The sequence below is a fragment of the Staurois parvus genome, unplaced genomic scaffold, assembly GCF_062004578.1.
Source record: "Staurois parvus isolate SC_StPar_1 unplaced genomic scaffold, SC_StPar_1.0 ptg001133l, whole genome shotgun sequence".
Taxonomy (NCBI): Eukaryota; Metazoa; Chordata; class Amphibia; order Anura; family Ranidae; genus Staurois; species Staurois parvus.
In genome coordinates this window covers 3851614-3865588 of record NW_028318929.1, presented here as the reverse complement: position 1 = coordinate 3865588, position 13975 = coordinate 3851614, and the positions used below count along the sequence as shown (strand labels likewise).

Here is a 13975-nt window from a genome sequence, read left to right as displayed (position 1 = left end):
TGACGCACCCAGCTCACACTTTATAAAAAGTTACAGCAACAATTGTTTTTATTTTTGGATAAAGATTCTACATAAATAAAAGCAGAACATTGTAAGCACATCTGTCAGTGGTAAATGGTTTGTCTCATGCCTGTAACCTGGGATGCACCAATATATCAGCTACTGAAAATGGGGTTATCAGCGTTTTGTCGATAGAAAAAAAAGGTGCCAATAATGGCCACCGAAAATAGAAAAGCAAATGCTATCGGGTTAACCCTGCCTCTCCTCCAAACTCTGCATTTGGGCCAGCCCTCATTGCGCATGGTTGGCAGCTGACAGCCTGCGGATTGGACTTTCTAGGCAGCCCGAGCAACACTGTCTTGGCTGTCCCGCCATCTAAGTGGTTGGGGCCATTCAAGCTGGCTGACAATCAGCCGCCATCAGTCAGGGCTGTCTAGTCCGATTCGTTTTTTTCCATTACGGTCAGGCTGAGGATGCTGGGCAACCTTCATAGGGAGGTAGGGAGCAGAGCCAGACCCCCATCCATCTGGAGTTTGTGTGCTGTGCTATCCCCACACTAAGCGCTAAGACCAGCCATCCCCAGCCTGACGCCCAGACCAGGGTCCAGAGGAGTCATCCCCAGCCTGACGCCCGGACCAGGGTCCAGAGGTGGCATCCCCAGCCTGACGCCCGGACCAGGGTCCAGAGGTGGCATCCCCAGCCTGACGCCCGGACCAGGGTCCAGAGGTGGCATCCCCAGCCTGACGCCCGGACCAGGGTCCAGAGGTGGCATCCCCAGCCTGACGCCCGGACCAGGGTCCAGAGGTGGCATCCCCAGCCTGACGCCCGGACCAGGGTCCAGAGGTGGCATCCCCAGCCTGACGCCCGGACCAGGGTCCAGAGGTGGCATCCCCAGCCTGACGCCCGGACCAGGGTCCAGAGGTGGCATCCCCAGCCTGACGCCCGGACCAGGGTCCAGAGGAGTCATCCCCAGCCTGACGCCCGGACCAGGGTCCAGAGGAGTCATCCCCAGCCTGACGCCCGGACCAGGGTCCAGAGGAGTCATCCCCAGCCTGACGCCCGGACCAGGGTCCAGAGGTGGCATCCCCAGCCTGACGCCCGGACCAGGGTCCAGAGGTGGCATCCCCAGCCTGACGCCCGGACCAGGGTCCAGAGGAGTCATCCCCAGCCTGACGCCCGGACCAGGGTCCAGAGGTGGCATCCCCAGCCTGACGCCCGGACCAGGGTCCAGAGGTGGCATCCTCAGCCTGACGCCCGGACCAGGGTCCAGAGGTGGCATCAACAGCCTGACGCCCACACCAGGGTCCAGAGGAGTCATCCCCATTTGATCAGCTATGTCTCCAGACATTTGGCATTTTGGTTGACAGCACAAGCCAATGTGACAGTTACATTCCTGGCATGTTTGGGGAATGTAACAGGTTTTTTTTAAACTAATAAAGTGAAGAGTTTACTTTCGCTTGAAACTGGGAGTTTCTTTTAAAAAAAACAACAGACTTACAGGCTGGATCACCAGATGAAACTAGAAGAAAGAAAGTGCAATAAAAAAAGAAAACTAATGCAGCCATCACATCCAGGAATTCATGAGCTACAACAGGGCTTGACTAATTTGCATTGAATCTAGGAGTCAGCTAAAAAAGTTAGCAGCCAGTTTTTTGGGGTTTTTTTTTAGCATAGTGTGGGTTGTCAGCACCCGGGGCAAGGCAAGTTTTGGGCGACAAGCTTCACGCAATGCGATTTGCTGCATGACAATTACGGCAAACTGCACCATCTTTTGGGTGCCATTGAAACAATGGCACCTGAATCTGCGTTTTGCGATCACAGTGATTTTGCCACGATCCCAAAATTCTTGGGTGTGACTGGAGCTGCTCTGCGTCATACATTTGCAACTCTGGATGTGGTTTCAAGCTCACAGATCTGCATGACAGGCTAAATATCATGTGTTCCTATTGAGTTGTTCACACAGATGCGACCCGCACACATTGCGTTGAGCGCCATTACGAGAATGGTCTTGTGCAAGTTTGTAGCGGTGCGTTCCAGACTCACAGGTGGTAGAGTGGCGTGCAGAGATAAATATTCATGTAGGATTGCTACTGACAGGAATTTCTGCACTCAAGGCAATGGGAGGCGGTGTGTGTACCCAGGATGTCATTTCTAGTCGCCATGGCGACCTGGTATTTGTCAAGTCTTGAGCTACAATATAATAAATGGTAGCTTTTGGGTTTAATCTCTTCCCCATAGCAGATATACTCCTAGAGGGCAGCAGGGGATGCGCAAAATCACGTGTATATATACGGGATTTTGCTTATCCGGGTAGGGGGCATGCGCGAGACACATGTACACTCTACCCGCGCCGTAATTCGCGGCTGTCAATCACTGGGTCTCGGTAATTACCGAGCATCTCTGACGGGAAGGAAGATTGTTTTGTTTACTAACAGTCTTCCTCTGTCGGCTTGGGAACACTACTCTGGATGGCTGTGCACAGCCATCCAGAGCAGTGTGCTTACAGTGAAGCGCCCCCCCAGTAAACACTCCTTACACATAGTTAACCCTTTGATCGCCCCTCACATTAACCCCTTGCTCCCCAGTGCCATTAGTACAGTGTCAGTGCTTTTTTTTTTTTTTTTAGCACGGATCACTGTATTGGTGTCACTGGGGAGGTCAGTGACACCAAGTCAGTTCCCCCCCAGTGTCAGAATGTCTACCACAGTCCTGCTAAAAGTCACTGATCGCCATTACTAGTAGAGAAAAAAAAAGAAATCCAATGATCTATACCGCCATTTGTAAACGCTATAACTTTCATGTAAACAAATTAATTTATACATTTTTGGATTTTTTTTTTTTTTTAGCAACATGTCACAGAATAAAACAGATAAAAACTCACTGTACAGTATATGTAGGAATCCCTTTTCCAAAATGGCAGCACGTGCACTTCTGGTTAGTGGCTTTACGCCATCGGCGTACCCTACGCGTTACGTCACTTTATCAGTTTTCACTATTTATGCACTTTTGTCTTATGAGCACCATTTGCGTTTATATTGCTGCGCTGCATTTTTTAAATTCTGTTTTATGGTATACATGTGGGAACACATATGCCAGCCGCACAATTTATTCTGTAGGATATTTACTGCACTGGGGGTTTTCTATACACACATCACAGAATACATTTTGGCCTTAAATTATGACGAAGTTTGATTTTTTACTGAACTTGTTTAATAGCATAAAGTTCAAAATATTGGGGTTTTTTTTCTCAAAATTGTTGGTCTTTTTTTGAATAGCACAAAAAAAAAAATGCACAGGCGATCAAATACCACCGAAAGAAAGCTCAATTCATGGGAAAAAGGAGGTAAATTTCATTTGGGTGCAGCGTTGCATGACTGCTCAATTGCTGGAACGCATATAAAGGCCTGGCCAGAAAGGGTGGGGGGTAAATCCTCTGGGGGCAAGTGGTTAACGTTGCTTTAACACTAGCAGGGGTGCTTACAATGGTCATCTTTTATCCATTAATGGACCATCTTTATCCCGGAGAGGGACTCTCTGAGCACGCGGACAGCAAGGTGGTGATGTCATGACACTTGTATTGATTTCTTCCTCCGGCACAATTACATTAGATCTGTGTGGGCCTACCAGGCCTGCTCTGAATGGATGAGTGCAAAAGAATTACATTCACATTTTGACAAATTTTGGGGCAATTTCCTCCCACCCCAAAAAAGCGCTCTGACCACTAGGGGAGGGGTGCCCTGATAGACATTGGGCTTCCCTCCTTCTGTGACCTGCATACTAGGTGAAGCCCACCTTTAAATTAATTTGCATAGCCATAGGCTCCTCCCCCTTTATCACCCCCACATACAAGGTGCAGCACTACAGAGCCCAGCACACCCCATCGCCGGAGCTGACTGCCTTTCACACAGGCCTCTCCGCACCCCCGAGAACTGTCAGGAACCGCAGTGCCTCCATCTTGGATCCATAACATCCCCCACCACTGAAATATATGGTGTGCAGACAGGACCCCTCTCGGCACACAGAGAAAACAGCTTTACAGGTCAGGATGGCGCCGATATCCGTCAGATTCCGCACCGCTTACCCGCTCTCTAGTCCTTCTTCTCTAAGGATGGAGACAGGAAAACGGCGCCAAGCTCCGGGATTCTACTTCCGGCCGCGAGTGGTTGGCAATATCCGCTAAGGACACGTGAACGTAAGTGCCAACCGAGGCTGTCCAACATATTGCCTACTGAATACATAGCGCGTACAGAAAAAAAACTAAAGCCCCCCCCAAACGAAAACTTTTTTCTGTGGTTTCCCTTTTGCTGCTACAGCCCTTTTCCCCGTGGAGTCTAGTTTCAGTGCTCACAATAATACTGACTTTTTATAGCAAGCCATCTTCAGGACTGCTTTTATGTAAAACATATACTGCCATTCAAGTATGTGGAGGAAATCGTTTTTATTGTACGTAATCTATGATAATATCCCGTAGTATTTTGAGTCCGGCAGTACTTTAACTAGCTAAATTCTGTCACAAAGCCTTTCGACGATAGGGCTGAAAGCTTAGCGGGGTCCTTGCAGGGCGATACACAGGCGGGCTCTCATGGAAGGTCCTTGAAGGGTGATAAAATGGCAGACTCTTATAGAAGGTCCTTGCAGGGCGAGGAAAAGGCGGGCTCTCGTAGGAGGTCCTTGAAGAGTGATATAAAGGCAGACACGGGTACGAACTTCCTTTCTGGGCCGAGGCGTGCAGAGATGGAGGGTGACCGGTTTGTTGCTGTACGGGAATCCCTCCGAATATCCCCGCCATCCGGTTATGTTTCTCCCCATCGATAACGTGTGTAGATGGAGCCGTGTGTTTGCTGTTGTTTCTGTGTTGTATCTCCGGCGGGTGAGTTCTGGGTGTGGTGTGCGGCCGGTATTGGGATGTCCTCTCCCTCCATGGTCTGGTTGTCACATGTTTTGGAAATGGCTTCCTAAGATGGTGTATGCGTGTTGTCCTCTATTGGTGGTGTGTATTGTACACTGCTCAGAACAATTACATGAACACATTCTATTCGCAGTATAGCATTGTCAATGAAACTCCTGGGATATTTATCTGGTCAGTGAAGTAGCAGAGAGGGGGGGGGGGGGGGGGGGTGTTAATCTGTTTCAGCTGCTTTGGTGTTAATGAAACTAACAGGTGCACTAGATGGGCAACAATGAGACAACCCCCAAAACAGGAATGGTTTTACAGGTGGAGGCCACTGATTATTTTTCCCCTACTTGTCTGACTGTTTTTAGCTAGTTTTGCATTTGGCTAGGGTCAGTGTCACTATTGGTAGCATGAGGTGATACCTGGACCCTACAGAGGTTGCACAGGCAGTCCAACTCCTCCAGGATGGCACATCAATATGTGCCAATGCCAGAAGGTTTGCTGTGTTTCCCAGCACAGTCTCAAGAGCATGGAGGAGATTCCAGGAGACAGGCAGTTACTCTAGGAGAGCTGGACAGGGCCATAGAAGGTCCTTAACCCATCAGCAGGACTGGTATCTGCTCCTTTGTGCAAGGGGGAACAGGATAAGCACTGCCAGAGACCTACAAAATGACCTCCAGCAGGCCACTGGTGTGAATGTCTCTGACCAAACAATCAGAAACAGACATCATGAGGGTGGCCTGAGGGCCTGACATCCTCTAGTTGGCCCTGTGATCACTGCCCGGCACCATAGAGCTAGATTGCCATTTGCCACTGAACACCAGAATTGGCAGGTCCACCACTGGCACCCTGAGCTTTTCACAGATGAGAGCAGGTTCACCCTGAGCACATGTGACAGACGTGAAAGGGTCTGGAGAAACCGTGGAGAACGTTATGCTGCCTGTAACATCGTTCAGCATGACCGCTTTGGTGGTGGTTCAGTGATGGTCTGGGGAGGCATATCCATGGAGGGACGCACAGACCTCTACAGGCTAGACAATGGAACCCTGACTGCCATTAGGTATCGGGATGAAATCCTTGGACCCATTGTCAGACCTTATACTGGTGCAGTGGGTCCTGGGTTCCTCCTGGTGCACAATGCCCGGCCTCATGTGGGGAGAGTATGCAGGCAGTTTCTGGAGAATGAAGGAATTGATACCATTGAATGCCCCCATGCTTGCCTGACCAGTAGAACACCTCTGGGATGTCATGTTTCAGTCCATCCATTGCCACCAGGTTGCACCTCAGACTGTCCAGGAGCTCAGTGATGCCCTGGTCCAGATCTGGGAGGAAATACCCCAGGACACCATCTCTCATTTTATTAGGAGCATGTACTGACTTTGTCAGGTATACATACAAGCTCGTGGCATGGGGGTCATACAATCTACTGAGGACCATTTTGAGTTGCTGCAATAAAATTTTAGCAAAATGGACTCGCCTGCTCAATCACATCATTTTTTCACTTTGATTTTCGGGTGTCCTTGAATTCAGTCCTCTGATGATTTTCATTTTCATTCAGTTGATTTTCATTTCCTTCAAACGATGGGCATCCTTACGTTCCTAACACATTACCCAGTCCTTATCAGTATAGATATCCAGCATGAGATTTTTTTTTCCCCATTGAGGTGTGTTCCTGCCATTGTGCACCCTCTTTGGGGTTATTTTTATTTATATATTAGAGGCCCTAGAGAATAAAGGCAGATAAATAAAGGCAGTGGTTTTTCAAAGGCAGTTTTTTTTAAAATACACTTTAATGAATTTTAGTGATCTTAAAACACAATACTTTTCTGTTTTGCAGAAAATGTTACACCAAGTAAATACATAACATGCAAAGTCTTTAAATTCAGTGGGCTTGTGGAATGGGAGACATGCTATGGTACTTTAAATTATCCATGGGAGATTCTTTTAAGACCTTTACAGGTTGTCAGCTTAGAGCTATACAGGAGGTCTGGTGCAAGAATTATTGCTCTTGCTGACGTATGTGGTGCAAACACTCTACATATGTGTGCGTCACCTTTGCGCGTTGGGACGGGCACTTTAAATTTGTAAAAATGTCTCTTTAAAATTTTTGGTTTCACTGTTATTGCTGTTACAAGAAACTTGTTTTATGGAGCGTTGGGGGGGGGGGGGGGGGTCTATTAGACCCCTCAGCTCTCCTTTGGGCTCCAATGTAGCCAATCAGATCTCTGATCAGCTGCTTCAATGGCTTATAACCGGCCAGTAAACAAAGAGCCAGAATCAGAAGTGACAAAACTGTTGTTGGTTTCTGAAATTACACAACTTCAGTTCCTCACTGTGCCAGTCTCCGGATGCAACCCGCAACTGGTCACATCTTACCAGGCTTCCCGATCTCTAGGCAAAGACCAGTAAAGGTGCAAGGGGGTTGGAACCCCCTTTTGCCACCATTGGATTACTTTTACTGTAATACAATAAAAGATAAGCTTGCATGGAAAGGTAAGCATGTGTTTTACAATCGCCACTTAAAGGAAAAAAAAAACATATTTCCAATTTGGGTTAGAGATGGGGATTAGAACACTCCCTTAGTGAGGGAATTCCAGAGTCTCTATAATTGGGACGATTTCCCCCCTATTAGTCAGTGTCAACACAAACTTTTTTTTTTTCCTTTTTCCAATGGTAAGCGGAACAAATAGTGTGGGAATCTCTGTAGCGGGTTACAGAAATCAATCAAAACTGACAGGGGTTCTAATCTTTCTCCACTTTATCCAAAACTAAATTACATGAAAATGTAGTCTAACTAAAGGCAAAAAACGTTTAAACTCTGCCTTTGTCACAGCTTCCCTTTGAAAAATTCTGAAACCGTTTAGCCTCTTGCTCCGGCATTTGCATAGACATAGGGGGGCATACTAAAACTGGTGTACACATAATCTGGTTCAGCTGTTCATATTAACCATTCAGCTTGTTCAATTTTGATGGTAAAACCTGGAAGCTGATTGGCTTCTATGCAAGGCTGCACCAGATTTTGCACTCTCCAGCTTTAGTAAATAACCACCACAGTTTAGCCGTTTTAGTTTCCTAAACTGCTGCATTGCAGATCTGTTTTGGCTTGTGACCAGATCCTTATGTCACATCTTCTCTTGCAGGTCAGGATCCAGAAATGATGGTGTTGGAATAAATGGGTAAGTGTAAGCTTTGTCAAACCTGTTTCAACCATTGCATTGTGTGGCCTCTACATGATGAGGTAATTATAAACTGATATGTACTTTGATGTCAATCACCGCAGCGTTCTGAAGAGCCACCCATTCATATGATGCTCATGTACTCTACATTAATTTGTGGCTAACCCATTCTGTTCTCATACTAGGTGTCCCTGACTGGTGCCTGCTGTCGACTTTACTGGTCTCTAGAGCTGGCCAAGGTAATATATATTGCACTGTCACTTTGCCCTTGCAGAGCAAGCCTCTTGATGCCTAACCTGAATGTACTTCAGCCTTATGAAATATGGTGATTAGCTGGAAACTGCTTCAAAGTTGCAGGAAGAAAAATGGGTTTTTATTCTAACTTGATCAAACAGAAGGTGGGGTTCATCATGTGATTGGCTGTCACATGATCAAAGCTCCCAATCGCAAGTAGCAATCAGCTTTCTGTTCGACATCGGTAACTGTGCTGGTAGTGCTCTCGGCTCAGGTTTTACAATTTGGTATGCAAATATGTGGCCTCTCAGCACCACCTGCCAAGAGGCCGCACATCTGCATACGCTCTGTGCAAAGAAGTGAAGATGCGTGACCTAAGCCTCGGTGCCACTCCAGCTAAAACGTCTACCCAAATTGTGTTGGTTGGGGTTGCAGTTTAGAGTCTCCCTAAACTGCTGATTTTGCTGCTTTCCCTCAGTGAGCTCTACAAAGCGGTTCTGATTTTTTTTTTTTTTTTTTTTGGACTCCCAATAATCTGTGCCCTAAATCTAAGCTGAGTCTGAGTGTATATGATGACACCTTGACTAGAGTCTCTGAAACTTTGTGAAGTTCAAGTAAACGCTCTGATACACTCGGTATAAACAATTGCTTGCTGTGGGAAACCATGGCATGACAACTGTAGCTTCCTTTATCCTAACTGTAACATTGACTTAAGTTCCTCTGTAGCTCATTTGGCTGCTGTGGTTGTAATGAGAACAATTATAAAAGTGACACATGTCAAATATACACAGGTCTTGGCCTCTGTGGCTCTTTTCTTGCAGCCATTAATAAAATAATTGTTGGGAGGTTAGGGGGAGCTTGATGGCAGCCACTGCTTCTACCTCATCTGACGCTGTTTGGGCTTAGCCACATCGTAAGATGTAATATGCTACCCATACATTTTGAGGTCGTGGGCCTTTAAAAATGACCATATTCATGTCGGTCAGATTGCTTGGGCTTTACAGCTAATTTTAAAAAGCCCATGGCTGTGATGTCACCTAGACAGTCGGTGCTCCTTCTAAGTGTCTTGCAAGTGTGGCTGCTGGTCTCAATGGATACTTGTGTCCAATGTTGTCCATAAGTTCCTTAGTTGCTTTACTCCTATTGTGTGTATGTTCTCCAATTTAATTATTGATATTTCATTTCTATTATAACTTCTTTTTTTTTTCTCATTGCAGGCTTTCCCTAGATGCTGCCTGAAGTAGTCATATTAAAAGGTACAATTCTCAAGAAACCTTACTGTAAACCATGATATTGCAATTACTACTGACTGGTGAAAGCAAGTGTGTGGCTGCTGACACCAAGACTAGTCTCTGAATAGATTTTGATGCCTTAGTAAACACTCGACACTCAATGTCGAGCTCCAGTGGAATTGAATTTCAAATGCAATAGTATGACTCTGCAAATTGTGTTCTAAAGAGGGCTTGTTGAGTATGGGTAAGGTATAGACTGTAATACTTCTGCACTCCAGAAGGCCTTTCCACACTGAGCAAGTCCTCAAACAAAGCCTTTTCTTGAAGGTGCTCTAGCTGGCAGTCACACGAGTACAATGTAGGACCAATAGTCCTGCATTGTAAGTGAGGACAGAAGGGGCCATCCAAAGCCTGCTCGAATGAGGAAAGTGTGTATTGCATTTTATTTTATGGGGGGGGGTTCAGGGGCCTGTGCTACACATACATGTTACACCCTGAATACTACCCTATAGCAGAACTACATCTGCAGGGCTATGCCAAATCATGAGTTGGGGGGGGGGGGGGGAGAAAGGAGGGGTACCCCCACCATGCTGCTGTTGGCTTCACTAGGTCCCAGCTGGAGATTCCCTGCCAGTGATCAGAGGAACATTGGCAAAGATCTGTATGTAAACAATACAGATCTCTCCCCTGTAAGAGCCAGCATGCTGCTTTTGTAGCAGAGCAATACAAAGTAAAGCACAGACAGAATAGTAAAACGGCACAGTTACTGTTTGCACCAGATGTTAACCCCTTCCAGCCCAGTGTCATTAGTACAGTGTCAGTGCTTTTTTATATCACTGTATTAGTGTCTGGCAATTAGTCAGCCCCCCTCTATAGGACTCTGATTGTTGCCATTACTAGTATTTAAAAGTGTGTGTATATAAACCACCATTTGTAGATATAACTTTCATGCAAACCAATTCATTTACACAGTGGGATTTTTTTTCATAATTGCCAATTTTTATAGCTCCAAAAAATAAAACCTGCAAAGTTGATCAAATACCACAGAGCTCAATTTGTGGGGGGGAAAGGTGTAAATTGCGTTTGGGTGCATTGTTGCATTTGCACAATTATCGCAGCGCCGTATTGCAAAAAAATGGCCTGGTTAGGAAGTGGGGTAAATTCTGTGGAGGGCAAGTGGTTAATTGGATAATGTGCCAGTGAATGACGACCACTTTTGTGTTTTTATTGTACATGCTATAGCAGTTGTCTCCATTTTGTGTCCACAGGTGCAGCAGGTGGTTTTTGGAGAAGAATTTCTTTAAATGCTGTCAGTGTAAGTACTCTGCCTTCCTCACCTACTCACTTTTTAAAAAGCGCATGTATGATGACACTAAGACTAGAGTCTCTGAATAGATTCTGATGCCTTAGTAAACGCTCTGACGCGCCCATAAACTGTCAAGTGACCATGCACTTGGTTGCAGGTTTCCAGCTTGCACTTGTAACCTTGGGCTATATTCACAATTTGTTTTTTGCAGTGCAGGATATAAGAATCGTGCTAGGCGCCCTTTCTTGAAAATTTGACACATTGATATGATACACATGCTGTATCCACATGTTACATTTTGTAGGAATATAACCTAATATACCAGTCATACCTGTTTAGGTCAGTGCTTGCTTAAAGTGACAGGACATAGATGGTCCCCAAGCTACTTGGAAATTCCTGATCCACTGAAAGCATTCTGCCTGCTGTGCCTTTCGATCGAAATTTGAGACTGCCCATCGTAGTGATACTGTTAGGGGGACACAAGGTATAGGCCAGCTTTCTATACTAATGCATGGCTAGACTTTAAGAATTTTGGGTTTAGGGACCCTCGCAGCACTGAGAGAATTGGTATTGCTTGTACCTGTGAACATTAAACTTGTTCTGACAGGCATGCTTAGTTTTGTGTGGTGTGTGTGGGGTTCATCTCTCAGCAGCTTGAAAATGAATTAAGAAAGATGGATATCTAGTGTCTAACAGTTTAAAAGAAGAGCATGGTAAAACTGTCAGAATATCACTTCTGTTGGTACAGGGTATGCTGTTGGGCTTAGAAAATACTGTTCTTGTTTCTGCCCTGTCCTACATCTTATTTTCAACAAGCCCAAAGGATTATCAGTCAGCTGCCTTGACTCTTAAGTGGTAGTAAACCAAAAAAAATCTTTATTATATTGCAGTTTACAAAGTATTTGGATGTGGCTGCACGTGTGTTTTTTAGGTTTCTATTTTCCCTTGGTGATCTAGCCAGCAAGTCTGTGTGGTTTTTTTTTTTTTTTCCCCTCAACAGACCTCTTCCAAATGTTTAAGTTAAGAGTAAGACAAACTGTTTACCACTGACAAATGCTTAAAATAGTTGGCTTTTATTTATGCAAGACATTTATCCCAAAAAACTGTTGTAACTGCCATGTGAGCTGAAGTTTGGCTTAAGTTTGCTAGTCCTTCCAACACTCCAGACTGACTATGCTGATGTCCTAAGGTGTCCCCTGTGCTCCTTCATCAAGAGTGGAGGAACTCTAATACAGGAAGTGTTACTGGCCGGATCAACAGGTGAAAATGGGGGGGGGGGGGGGGGTGTTTACTGGGATGATTAGAGCAGTAGTAAACAGCAGTAGAGGTGGGGAGGTCCCCTGCAAGGTAATGTCATAATGTGCTAGTATGCATTTATGTAAGTTACCTTAAACCGAAGCCCTCCAGTGGCGTGCTGTCACAGCTGTAGAGGCTTCAATCTTCTGGGTTTCTGAGCTCCGCCCATCCGACAGGCCAGACCACAATGACGTCACTTCCAGGCCATGGCACACATCTCTGAAGAAATGGTACAGATATGCTGTTCCTTCAGTGTGCATGCACCAGCTTAAAAAAAAATCTCCTAAATGGTGCATATTTAGGAGATATTCTTTACCTACAGGTAAGCTTAGCTGTAGGTAAAATTAGTTTACTACCACTTTAAGGATGTTGACTCTACATGTGGTATATAGGCACGCCTTTCTAGATTTACTCGGAATTGGTTGGAATGCCGCACGTTCTAGAAAGCAGAGAATCTCTTGTATGCCATAGAACACTTTAGCCATTTGTCACCTGTCATCAACCTTTACCAATGTATAGGTGCAGGCTCTGGAAGCAACGTAGGTTCACTTGGTGTTCTTTGCTAGAAGGCATTTCTTTAGGGCCCCTTCACTCCTTTCTACTGTGTTGTACATTCACCTCTGCAGTCAAAGCTTCACCTTTTTTCCCTCAACATCACACCACAATATGCAGTGTGTGCATTTGTGAGGTGTTATCACAATGTGGTGGTGTAAAACCAGCCTTGGTGTCCCTTAACATCTGTGTTTTTTAGTCCTATACAAGAACTAGCCAACATGTGCCATGTGGAGTACTGCTGCCTTTTTTAAAGTTGTCGTTTTTTTTTTTTTTTTCCCTTCCACAAAGCAATGACCCAGGAAAATTGGTCTAAACTTTTGTATAACTGGAATTGTATGCAGTTTGTGTTCACTATTTTGTTTTTCTCCGTAGGTGTTTTGATCAGTGAAGACTGAGCTGTGACTGAAGCCAGACTACAGGATTGTGTACTATGCGGTGTATAGATTCTCATCCACTCCACTGAGACTTGGAATAACTGTAATAAACAAATGATCCTATATTGTTTGTGAATGGCTTGTTCATTTGGTCTTTTGTAAGCTGGACAGTTATAGGCCATGCTTGTCCAAAGGATGCACATGGAGGAATATGGTTGGCTTCTGCTAGGGGGAGGAGTTCCTTTAATTAAAAAAAAAAAAAACTCTCCTAATATAATAGAATATTTACTGCTGGGGTCAGTTTCCTTCATCATACAAGAATTTGTTTAATACAGCACTTGCAGTAGAATCTGGTTTGCCTGATTCTTCTGGCAGCTAACTAATTGGTTTAAGGCCCTATGCACATAAACCTAAATTGTTGCCCATTTGTGTTGCTGCCAACACACCAGAATAGACAAAACTGCACCTGAATGAATGTGTGCACAGTGCTGTATATCCTTGCAGTATGGCAGAGGTGTGAATTAAGTGATCTATAAGAAGCATGCAGCCAGTGAATTCTGAACATCCACAGGGAATGTGGGTTAAGTGACTCATTGGATAGTAAGTCAGACTGAGCCTGCTCCCTAAAATGAAAGTGTGCCCCACCTGTTGTCTCCAGTTTCATGTAATACAGTTAAAGGACAAGTTCACCTTTTTTTTTTACCAAAAAAACAAATGCACATTTTTATTTTTTCTGCCGGTAAGCGTGTATCTACTATTTTTGCTTTCGGAGTCTAAAGCATTGCATCAGTGATCAGATCACTGGTGCAATGCAGGACTCCAGCAGACCTGTATCTGTCTGCTTGTACTGGCAAGCAGGTACACACTGACATGAATCAAATACTGCTATGCTGTTCAGATTACTGAGT

The 13975-nt window shown here is 45.2% G+C and overlaps 1 protein-coding gene and 1 long non-coding RNA gene across 3 annotated transcripts in view; one reads left to right on the top strand and one right to left on the bottom strand.

Moving 5' to 3' along the window:
• Positions 1 to 4223, bottom strand: part of DDX39B (DExD-box helicase 39B) — a 35914-nt gene extending 31691 nt beyond the window's left edge. Inside the window, exon 1 of one of the 2 annotated variants that reach the window (XM_089659143.1) lies at positions 4082 to 4223. The gene's annotated coding sequence lies outside the window, so the exon portion shown is untranslated. The remainder of the gene's footprint in view (positions 1 to 4081) is intronic. The other variant, XM_089659142.1, reaches the window with a different exon arrangement.
• A 482-nt stretch (positions 4224 to 4705) lies between these two features.
• LOC149439359 (uncharacterized) lies at positions 4706 to 13190 on the top strand. Its single transcript, XR_016307831.1, has 6 exons — positions 4706 to 4870; positions 8035 to 8070; positions 8256 to 8309; positions 9522 to 9560; positions 10805 to 10851; positions 13066 to 13190. It is a non-coding gene; the product is annotated as an uncharacterized LOC149439359 (long non-coding RNA).
• The last annotated feature ends 785 nt before the right edge of the window (positions 13191 to 13975 follow it).